Raw genomic sequence first — 10,221 nt, 5'->3', positions numbered from 1 at the left:
CTTATTTGTGTGTAGAGTTTTGCAAAAATAGCCAATAGTTACAAAAAATGTGCTTAAGCAATCAGAAAAAACTGTAATTCTCATAATTCTTATATTCTCAGCACAACATCACAGAGGCTGAACCTTGGCAACGATGTGGTATGTGTTTATATGTCTGACCAAGCGCATAAATCCTGATCAAACTCTAGACTACCAAGCACACATTTGTTTTCTCGGACATTGAGGCTGTAAATCAGAGCTCTGTGGGTCCAGTAATGGAGTGGTAATCGAAGGCAGTGATGTGGGTCTAAAAAACATTATTTCATTCAAAACATTAGTTACGTTATGGAACGGTCTTGTATTTAATCTAATTTTTATGATATTGTAGTTTTTCTCCCATCTACTTAAAGGTAAAGAGAGTATTTATCATAAAACCTAGCTGAGGTAACCACTCGTCAGGATTTATTTGCAAACCTGTGCAGCCTTGCAAATATATTTTAGCCTTGTCTTTGCATCCCATCTTTTGCCAGGCTTGTATGTCAGTTTCTCTAACTCAATAAGGCAAGTCAGTTTTGGAGAAAAAACTGGCAGTGTTGTCTATGTGTTTCATTTGCATTCAGTATCCATTATAAATAGGGCTTTGTTTTAGTTTTTTTATTCATCATATTGGCAACCTTTCAGGCCTTGAGGCTCCTCCACATTGCAGTACCTGTTATAAAAATCGAATTATCACATCACAGATTAGTTCATTATAAGCTGCATCAACCAGCAATGCCATAGTGGAAGTACACACTCCATAATAATTGGTAAAGTTATAAATGCCTAAATGTCTTTAGGCCCATTTGCAATTGTGACAATTCATGTTGAACTATGTAATTTGTCACCACTGCTGCAGTGTAACATGTAAGGCCCTATAATTACATTAAATCATTTTATTTTTATTATTTTTGTATTTTACAAATATCTATACTGGTTTAACTGCACTTAAATCTGTTGATGAAAACTTCTCTCATTTGATATTTATACAGTAGTTACTATCTTTTTCAACTCCAAGGTCTCTGCCAAGTGAAATGGCTGTAAAAGATTAATATTTCTGGATGGATAGCACCATTTTGTAGAGAACGGTATTATGTTTTCTTCCCACAACCTGAGTTTACATACTCCAGAGAGCTCTAAACACGCTTTCCTGTCTATTATTTTTACTACTTCTCATTAATTTGTTCTTAATGTGAAATCTGCAGCATACTTGAAATGTCTGTTAAAAAGCTAAAGGGAAATCAAGGAGCTCAGAGCGGTTGTTATTACATGAAGACCTTGGTGAAGATTTCTGTTAAAACCTGATGAAAGTAATCTTTCTCATGGCTTCCTAGATTCCCTGAAGTGACACTGGTTACAGTTAAGATATAGCGCAAAATCAAGGCATTGGTTACTTTGAGTTTAATTCTAACTACTGCTGTCAAAAAATTAAAATATTCCGCAATTTACCTCATTAAAATCATAGCTAACTTGCAATTAATTAATTAAGTATTTTTATCTAATCTAAATCTCCCTTCATTTCTTTTTGTCCCATTATTTTTTCTCATTTTAATGCGCTTATCAACATGGAAAAGAGGATCGGCTTTGTTTGTGCAAATGTGTTTTTTATTGAGAACAACATTGGCATATAGCCTACTGTAGAGTTCCTTCTCACTTGGAGCAAATAATCTGTCACACAGTATAACACTGTCTATCAATAAAAGGGTGAAAAATATACTTTGATGAGTGGAGGGGGGAATTGGCCTCAGGTGTGTGCTTGGTTATCAAGTGGTATTTCAGACTGGACGTGCTGCGATGATTGCTCAGTTCACAACAACCAAACACACAGATCACTTTGGTCTTGTCAATGGAACATTTGGCAACTTTTAAAAAGTAAAATTTCCATCCAGAATCTTATTGACATCTATTTCGGTTTCTCACGCTCTCCATCCGCTAAAAAGGTAACGTTACTACTCTTTGGTTCGCAAGCCAAACTGGCGTTTGTGTGGTGTGCCTGTTGGTTTGTTTACCGTCTAGTTAGATCCGGTGGGTGTTGTCTTTTTTCTAATGTGCCTAGTTGTTGCAACAGCATGTGAAAAAACTCAAAAGTTTGCCAGGCCAAAAAGAACGTTAACGTCGCATTAAAACAATATTTAAATTAATTAATTACAAAATTGGACGCCATTAAAATGCATTTGCGTTAACGCTGTAAATAACACCTTTAACTGACAACACCAGTTCTAATGTACTGATGCTTATTCTTCACTTGTCTTCGATTGCCTTTAACCATAGATTTTGAGGTCAGAAGTGTGGATTTCCATTATTGATTATTGATTGGCCATTATTTCTGCCAGTGATGATACCATGTATTTACTAAAATAATTGCTGAGATCTAGGAACACGGAGACATCGATAGTAAAAAGCCCAACAGGTCAAGTAGATAATCAGATTGTAAATAACCAACAGTTACAGTAAACCAAGAAGTTGTTCTGTGTCAGTCTGTAATCAACACACTATTGGTATTCATTTCACTCTTCCCCTTTGTCTTCTCCCCAAAATAATTTTGCTAATCTGACGTGGTTTCTGCTCCATCAGATTTATTTTTGCAATGTTAGCACGTTCCTAGATGTCAGCAATTAACTGTATTTTGTACTGTATTGCTGAAAGAAATGATGACCAGCATTTCATTTTATGGTAAGTAAAAGCTTGCTTTCACAATAAAATGAAACCATGCTGGTAATAAGAAACCACGTTGTTCTGCGTCAAAGTGACATATTTGTACGCTTTTAAGGAATATGCACAAGTTCTGCTAGTTCATGAATAAATAAAGAGCAGCAAGTATCCTAATTTGATTGCAATTCACCAAAAGACCCTTAAGTGTAGAGGGACATCAATACCCTAATTTGATTATCACTCAAAAAAACAGCCACAGAGGTACAGCTATGAGCCAATGCTGTGAGAAGATAACTTGTACTGTAGCTGAAGACGTGTGAGTTGATGAAGAGATTATTCAGGCTACTTCTTCTCTAATTACACCACCAGCAGCTCAATCTGAAACCAGGTAGACAAGATCCATGGATTCATGTTTTTTGCAATGAAGTAAAGCAATTTCCACTCTTCACTTATCCAATTTTGATGATCATAAAGATGCTGTCACATCATCCTGTTTTTAGCTCCCTCTTACCCCCAAAAGCAGCATGCTGTGTGACACAGTGCTTAATTTTGGGATGATACGGAACAAATCCAGTTTCAATCTGCCACAAAAGCACTCTCCAAGAAGAAACCGGTGCCCTTGTGAGGTAGGTGCAGATTTGCCATGAGCGAAAATGTGCAACCTTAAATTAACAAAAGGGAGCAGATGATGTTAAAGCTTGAGCGGAAATAACACATCTGCATAACAAATGCCGCTATGGTCCTGGGAGAACTGTTGGGCAATGTAGGAAATGTATTACACAATGAGTGAAACAGAAAATGTCTGTATAAGCTTGTATACTGAATGACAATCATTTACACTACAGCCTCATCTTCAACATTGCATATAGTTTTGGCGAATTATTCACATTCTAACCAATATATTATTGACAAAACCGGTTAGTAAGATTTTAGATAGCTACTAAAGGTAGCACCATCTCTCCAATCTCCATCCACGCTCCAGCAACCAATGAGTGCAATTCATTGAATCATGTTTTGGCTGCCCTTTCTTTTAGCATCTTCAAGCTAAAAATGAAAACAATGAATATCACATGAGAGCCTTCTATGTTTTTAAAAACATGATCATACACCCAGGGGAATGAACCCTGATTTTCTCATAGCACCACCATGAGGAAAATGTTAACATTTTATGATCTACTTGTCAATCCTCAGTATTGAATTTCCCTTTGGGGATTGGTCAAGTATCTATCTTTCTAGTTATCTATCTATCTTCAATGCTGTATTGTCCGCCAAACACTTTCATATTGTAGGATGTAATGAACATTGCCACTTCTAAAATGTAGGACTGATGTTGCGTTTCATTTACTGTAGAAGTCAGATGTCGGAACTGGGAATCATGTAACAACTGAGTTGAACTGTTAGTTCGGAAAATCTGTATATTTAAAGGTCCCATGGCATGAAAATGTCACTTTATGAGACTTTTTAACATTAATATGCGTTACCTCAGCAGGCCTATGGTCCCCCAGTGGATAGAAATGGTGATAGGTGTAAACCGAGCCCTGAATATCCTGCTCTGGCTTTGAGAAAATGAAAGCTCAGATGGGCCGATCGGGAATCGAATCTGGGAGGTAACCTTGGAATCTTCCCCCTTGGCGTGTCCACATGATGTAAGCCTTCCATGACCCTCCTTCCCCCCACGTTAAAAAACATGATGTCAGAAGAGGTAATTATCTTCACTCGATTTTGTGCGGGGTACAGTCCCCGGACGGCACATTCTTCTGAACATTTCTGTGGAGTTAGTTTTATAGCTACTCATTTGGTAAGGGCTTGAATATAACGGACGTTTGCCAAGCCAGGATAAAAGGTGAAGCTACTGTATGTCGAGCCATGTGTGGATGGCTAGGATAAATGCACATTCACGGCTTTCTTAAACAGACAACAGTATCAATCACAGATTTACTGATGCAGAAATGGAGAAGACGTATTGTTCCTTCTTCATACAGAGTGAGCAGCAGCTTGTTGTGGAAGTATGATAACTTGAAACACTTTATTTGTAAAAAAGAAACCCGGCTGCTGTCAAGAAACAGCGAGAGAAAGCGTGGCAGACAATCACACACCGACTGAATGAGTTAAAAGCATTGGTCTACTAATCGTTTGCACAAATTAACGGTTGTACTCTTTTCCTAAAGTAAGCAGAAGATAATGTTACTCAGGAAATTTTCCATGAAGATCTATCTTTTACAACGCTAGAATATGATGAATAAATAGCTTTTTTTACTGTTTCTTCTTCTGTGTCTCATAGGCTAAAATGTATATTTCCTAAATCATATAAACTTACACTGCTCACTTTTAATGCAAAGTGCATTATGCCAAGTGACTCAGTGAATGGTTTCAGTTAAGAGCAGTAGTGTGTATATGTATATTTTTATATATCATTCGCTATTATCTGCCATGTTTTTTTTCACGTGTTATTTTTTTACAGAGGACGAGTTTCCTTCTCTACATATTATATGCTTTGCTCCCTCGTATAAATGGACGTAGAAAAGAAAGACACTGAAGAAACTGGACTCCAAAATCTAGTCACAATGTAAAAATATTAAGAGTATTCAACAATATGCACCTATTGTATTTTAATGGAGGCTGATAACAACAAGGTAAAAGCACTGCTGAGTGAACAGAAAAGGCCCCAGGATTAATAAATCCTGGCTGTTAGGCTGGTCAGGAGCAGGCTAGCTGCACAGAAATCTCCATGGGAACTCTGCTTTTGTGTCTCTGCTTTTGTGCAACCAAGTCAAGGCTAAATTCATCCAGGATAACTGGAATATCCTGGCTTAATCCCTTATCTTGGTTTTTGCCATGGCCACTACTGCAGTGGGCACGACTGATGTAAGGAGACACAAATAACCCTTGTGTGGATTCCTGTCAATATTGAAAGTCAACACTTTTGTTGACACTTTTTAATCAATGTTTTAAACTTACTGTCCCTATTTCAAAGTTTTTTTCAATGTTTGTCACTTTTTTGAAGTTTAACATAACGTAACACTAACTTATTAACTTTAGTTTTACAGTTATTTTTAGAATTGATGGTCAATAAACCACAACATTTTTTTTTAGGAAATTACACCTAATGTTTGAGTTAGAAAAGCAGAAATTAGGAATTATTTAGACTAAAATGAAAGGAATGGATGTTGATGGATAATCACAGACTGGACTATTTCAACAGCATTTCAAGTTTTTCTCCAAATGCTATAACATTGAATAACATGAAAGTAGAGATTGGTACTTGCCAAAGAGTGTTGTGTGGAATCCCTCAAGTTTTGGATAATTAAAAAGAACATTGATGTAGGAAATCGGGCCAATTTGACCCGAGGACAACATGAGGGTTAAGACAGAAGTACTGTTGATGCTCGGAGCAGCCATGGATTGTGATGTCAGGGTTGGTGAGGTTCTTACAACTTTTGGAAATGGAAATCCATCTGTATTGTGTTGTAGTGGAAATTTCAGACTGGGAAATTGGAAATTCCAACTTGACACAGATTAACTCGGACGCCCTTTACAGTAAATCCTGCAGTGATTACTTTGATCAGCGATAAACAAGCTGTCTCAGCAACCCCTTGTTTACTCATCCAGCAGATATGGAGTAATATAACTATTTATTTTGAGCAGTTTTGGTATAAACCTAAAAAAAGAAAGTCCAACATTCCCTCTCCTTTTAGCTCTGTCTCTCTACTATGTACAGTACACCAGCTAGTCACTGACATCAGCGGTCTGTGTGGGTAGCGTACAGTGATTTTTTTAGGGCTGTTTAACTGAAAAACGCTGCCAGCTGTATTTGAAAATGCTGCTGATGAGAAAAGTGATTATAAACCAATACTGGAAAGTCTTTGCAAACAATTACCTGGAAGACAATAAAACCTGTCCCCTCCCAGCTCTGCAGAGCCAATTGATTTCTCTATGGGTTTATTACAAGTGACACCTTTCACAGACACATATTCATGTGATCTAGTATGGTCATCATGTTAATTTCAAATTATTAATTATAGCATCTTAAAGCCATTTTGTCTGAATTCTGCCAGCTAAGCATGGAATCCCATTTCTTTGGCTTGGTCAATCACCAGTGTTTTGTTAGGGGTCCCGACCTGGAAGAAAACAAAAGCAATATCTTTCTCTTCCCCTCTACATTATTTAGTACCCAGATATACACCTCTTTCCTCTCCGTGTCCTAGTTACCTTGTTAGAGTGGAGCTGTGACTCAACTCTGACAGGTTAGAAAAACACAGGTGTTGAGTCCTTGAAATGCAAGGATTGTGCGGGGATATGCCCGCTGGCAGTGTGTGCAGGGGCTGTACTCACAACCATAGCAACACAAATGTACATGGAACACTGGAATGTAACATACATTGAGGTTCTTTCTCACTTACACACACACAAACACACACAGAAAACAGCTTGAGGCTGTCGGTATGCACCATTTTTCAAGCCTATTCACTCATTCACTGGGGATCTCAGCACCAGTTGATGATTTCTTATGAAATGTATTAAGGATCTGTTTTAAAATGCACCTATCTGCTGTCCAACATCTCTCAGCAACTACACAATTATACACTTACACAAAGGCCAGCTTCATCAAATTCTGACATAAATATGTAATGCATGTTAGAATTTGTCAGAGGGGAAAAATAGTAGTGTTTCTCTGTTTAAAGAAGTGCCCTGTTTTAAAACAAAATTGAGTTGTGCATTCACCCATACCTTAAACATTGAGGATTCTAAAGAAGACATCTACTTCTTTAAGACATCCTCAATTAAATGCCAAGAATAATCTGCTCTGCAATTACTGTTTACGTACTGAGGAAAGGAAGCTCTACTGGCGCTGGTGGCAATGAAGAGAGAAAACAGAAAAAGGGAGAAAGGAAATGTGCCCGCTATTCCGATGTTGGAAGAACCTTCAAGGATCCTTGATTGCTTTTCTGTGTTGCATCTGAAAGAAAGTAACAAAGTACGTATACTCAAGTAGTGTTCTCAAATACAGGTACTATTTCCATACTCAGTATTTTAGCATTACATTCCACTACATTTTTTTAAATGAAAATATTTTACTTTTCACTCTGTTTGACAGCTATAGTCATTTACTTTGTGAAAAAACTCAAGTGTTGATGGTCTTGGTTCACTGAACATCTGGTGTGGTGTGCACATTTAAACAGAAGATCCAGTGCTGTTCCAAGGTTTTATTGTTGTCAGTGCAGGGAAAAGGTTTACACTGGATGACTGGATGATTGTGTTTAAACAAATAAATACATGAAGAACATTTCACAGATCTAAATAGCCCTTAACAATCAATCAATCATAACAAATTAGGCTGGATTCAGCTTGACTTGCATCAGCACTGCATCCACAATCTGTACCTGTTTTTTACTTAACTTTAAACAGGATTTCACTCTGCAATCTACAATAAACTAAACAATCAACATCAAACTTTCCGGCATAACATTCAATTTGACCAAATATAAGTGGTACACAATGGAAAACACGCATTGCACTCACATCATTCCTCTTACTGTTCTGCCTGCTTTGTTTGGAGGGAAAAAGAGTGTCACATGCCTAAAGGGTGCAGTTATATAAGCTTGATGAGGGGCGTGGTTTCAGTGGAAACTTGATATTTAACACTTTGTGAATAAAGATATAACATTGAAAAATAATGGCCATTTAATACACTGTCATTAATCACATGTGATAAGATTATTTAATGTTGCTGCTAACCTCATGCATGCACATTTTGGATCATAAACAACATGTAAATTAATAATATAATATAATAATTGATGTATATAATAATATATAATATATTTAGAATAACATTTTTCTGCAGCTTGACTCTCCCTATTTAAGTTGTTATTGTAAAGTGTAGAAGCATTATCTATTGTACTTGGCAAATCAAAAAGGTTTTGCAACATATTAGATTCCTCCATACTTCTATTAAATGGGAACACTCTTTGCACACTGCTCCTTAGTCCATTCCTTCCAAAAGAAATTGATCAGACAGCTCCTGATCAGACAGCTCCTGATATGACTTAAACACTCCATCCTGGATCCATCCTGGATCCATCCTGGATCATTCACTACACTACACATATACCGTTCCTTTGTGTTGGGCTTTGAGCGCTGAACGGATCCTGTGTGGACACAGCAAAGACATAAGCATCTGGAGTCGTGTTTCTGTCCACTACACTAGTGGCAGGTTAATAATCAGCATCCTTTTAGCTCTCTTTTAGTGGCCATCAACTTCTGAGGAAAATTATCTGACAGAAGTGGGTTTTTGTTTTAGCTTTTTTCTGATTAACCAATTGAATACAGCATGTACTCTACGATACTTTTGTCAATACACCCAGTACCCCAGTTCCAGTGCAAGCTGTAATCAGTGTGATTGAAATTAGAACTGAGGCAAAGATAACGGATGCACTTGTACAATCAATGAACATAATATACATAACATTGATTCTACCATAGTCATTGTCAGTATTTTAAGTCGTGCGCAGCTGCAGTTAGACAGGCTGTCAGTTGTAATTTCAGTGTTCAACACTTCATTTATTTTTTAAGTGGCAACATAATGCATTAAGGAGCACAAGTGGGTAAATGTTCCAGAGGCCCTAATTCCCATCCAATTTCATTGTAAGCTATACCATGCGCATGGCATAGCATTATATTGCTGTTACTGTAGCAAATAAACAGAAAACAATATCACTTTATTTGTGTTTTGTTTTTGTCTGCACTCCCCTGGAGAGAAACAGGGGTCGTAGAATCCTGCCAAAAGTGTGACAGCCTGGTATCTGCAAAACCCCAAAAACGAGACAAAAAAACACTTCTTCACTGCTTGAGTTTTTGGGATGGTTGTCAGTAGTAGAGCGCAGTGGGGTCGCAGTGACAGGAGGGAAATGAATGATGCATCACATGACCTTCATGATTCAGTGACCGTGGCAACATTTGTTTCTCAGCTTGAAAAGGTCCACTTGCCAAAATCATCAGTAAATGGGAGACATCTGTTGTTTTATTTCATGTAGGGGACACTAAGAAACATGTATGTAATGGTATTGCCAATGCTCTGCATGCAAACCTCGCTCTCCCCCAAGCCACCTTCCGCTCTCTAATGGCAGCATGTCCACAATCCAGAGCTCCCACCATGCGCATCACGCACTGTGCCTAGGGCAGCAAGTGCTGAGGGGGACACCAAAATAGCCTAGGGAAAAATCATCAGTCAAAATAATTATAATGCTGATATTATTTCATTATAGAAATATTAGGCCGTTTTTAGGCACGTATATCATAAAATAGGCAGAACAAGAGTTGCCCCACCCCCCCAAAAAAAACATACACGCTCAACTTCCCAAGCTCCCTGTGGGTGCCCCTCTCCATGTCAGGGGTCTGTTGGATTGCGTCCGACAAAGTTTGACAGTAGAAACAGTAACTTTTTTTGAAACGGCTTTGGAAAGAGAGCCGGAGTCAGGAGCAGAGAAAAGAAAGAAGAAGAAACTGCGGGATGCATCACTTGCAGGTAATTCCATGTTTAATTACAACACCTCA

The 10,221-nt window shown here is 37.8% G+C and overlaps 1 long non-coding RNA gene across 1 annotated transcript in view; it reads left to right on the top strand.

Moving 5' to 3' along the window:
* The window catches only part of LOC117946956, an 18,003-nt gene extending 8,731 nt beyond the window's left edge, over nt 1-9,272 (top strand). The window contains exons 2-3 of the long non-coding RNA XR_004657124.1: nt 616-621; nt 9,261-9,272. This is a non-coding gene — a long non-coding RNA (uncharacterized LOC117946956). The remainder of the gene's footprint in view (nt 1-615; nt 622-9,260) is intronic.
* The last annotated feature ends 949 nt before the right edge of the window (nt 9,273-10,221 follow it).

The sequence above is a fragment of the Etheostoma cragini genome, chromosome 1 (assembly GCF_013103735.1).
Source record: "Etheostoma cragini isolate CJK2018 chromosome 1, CSU_Ecrag_1.0, whole genome shotgun sequence".
Classification (NCBI taxonomy): Eukaryota; Metazoa; Chordata; class Actinopteri; order Perciformes; family Percidae; genus Etheostoma; species Etheostoma cragini.
Note: the sequence above shows the minus strand (reverse complement) of the source record. Positions and strands in the feature narration are given on the sequence as shown.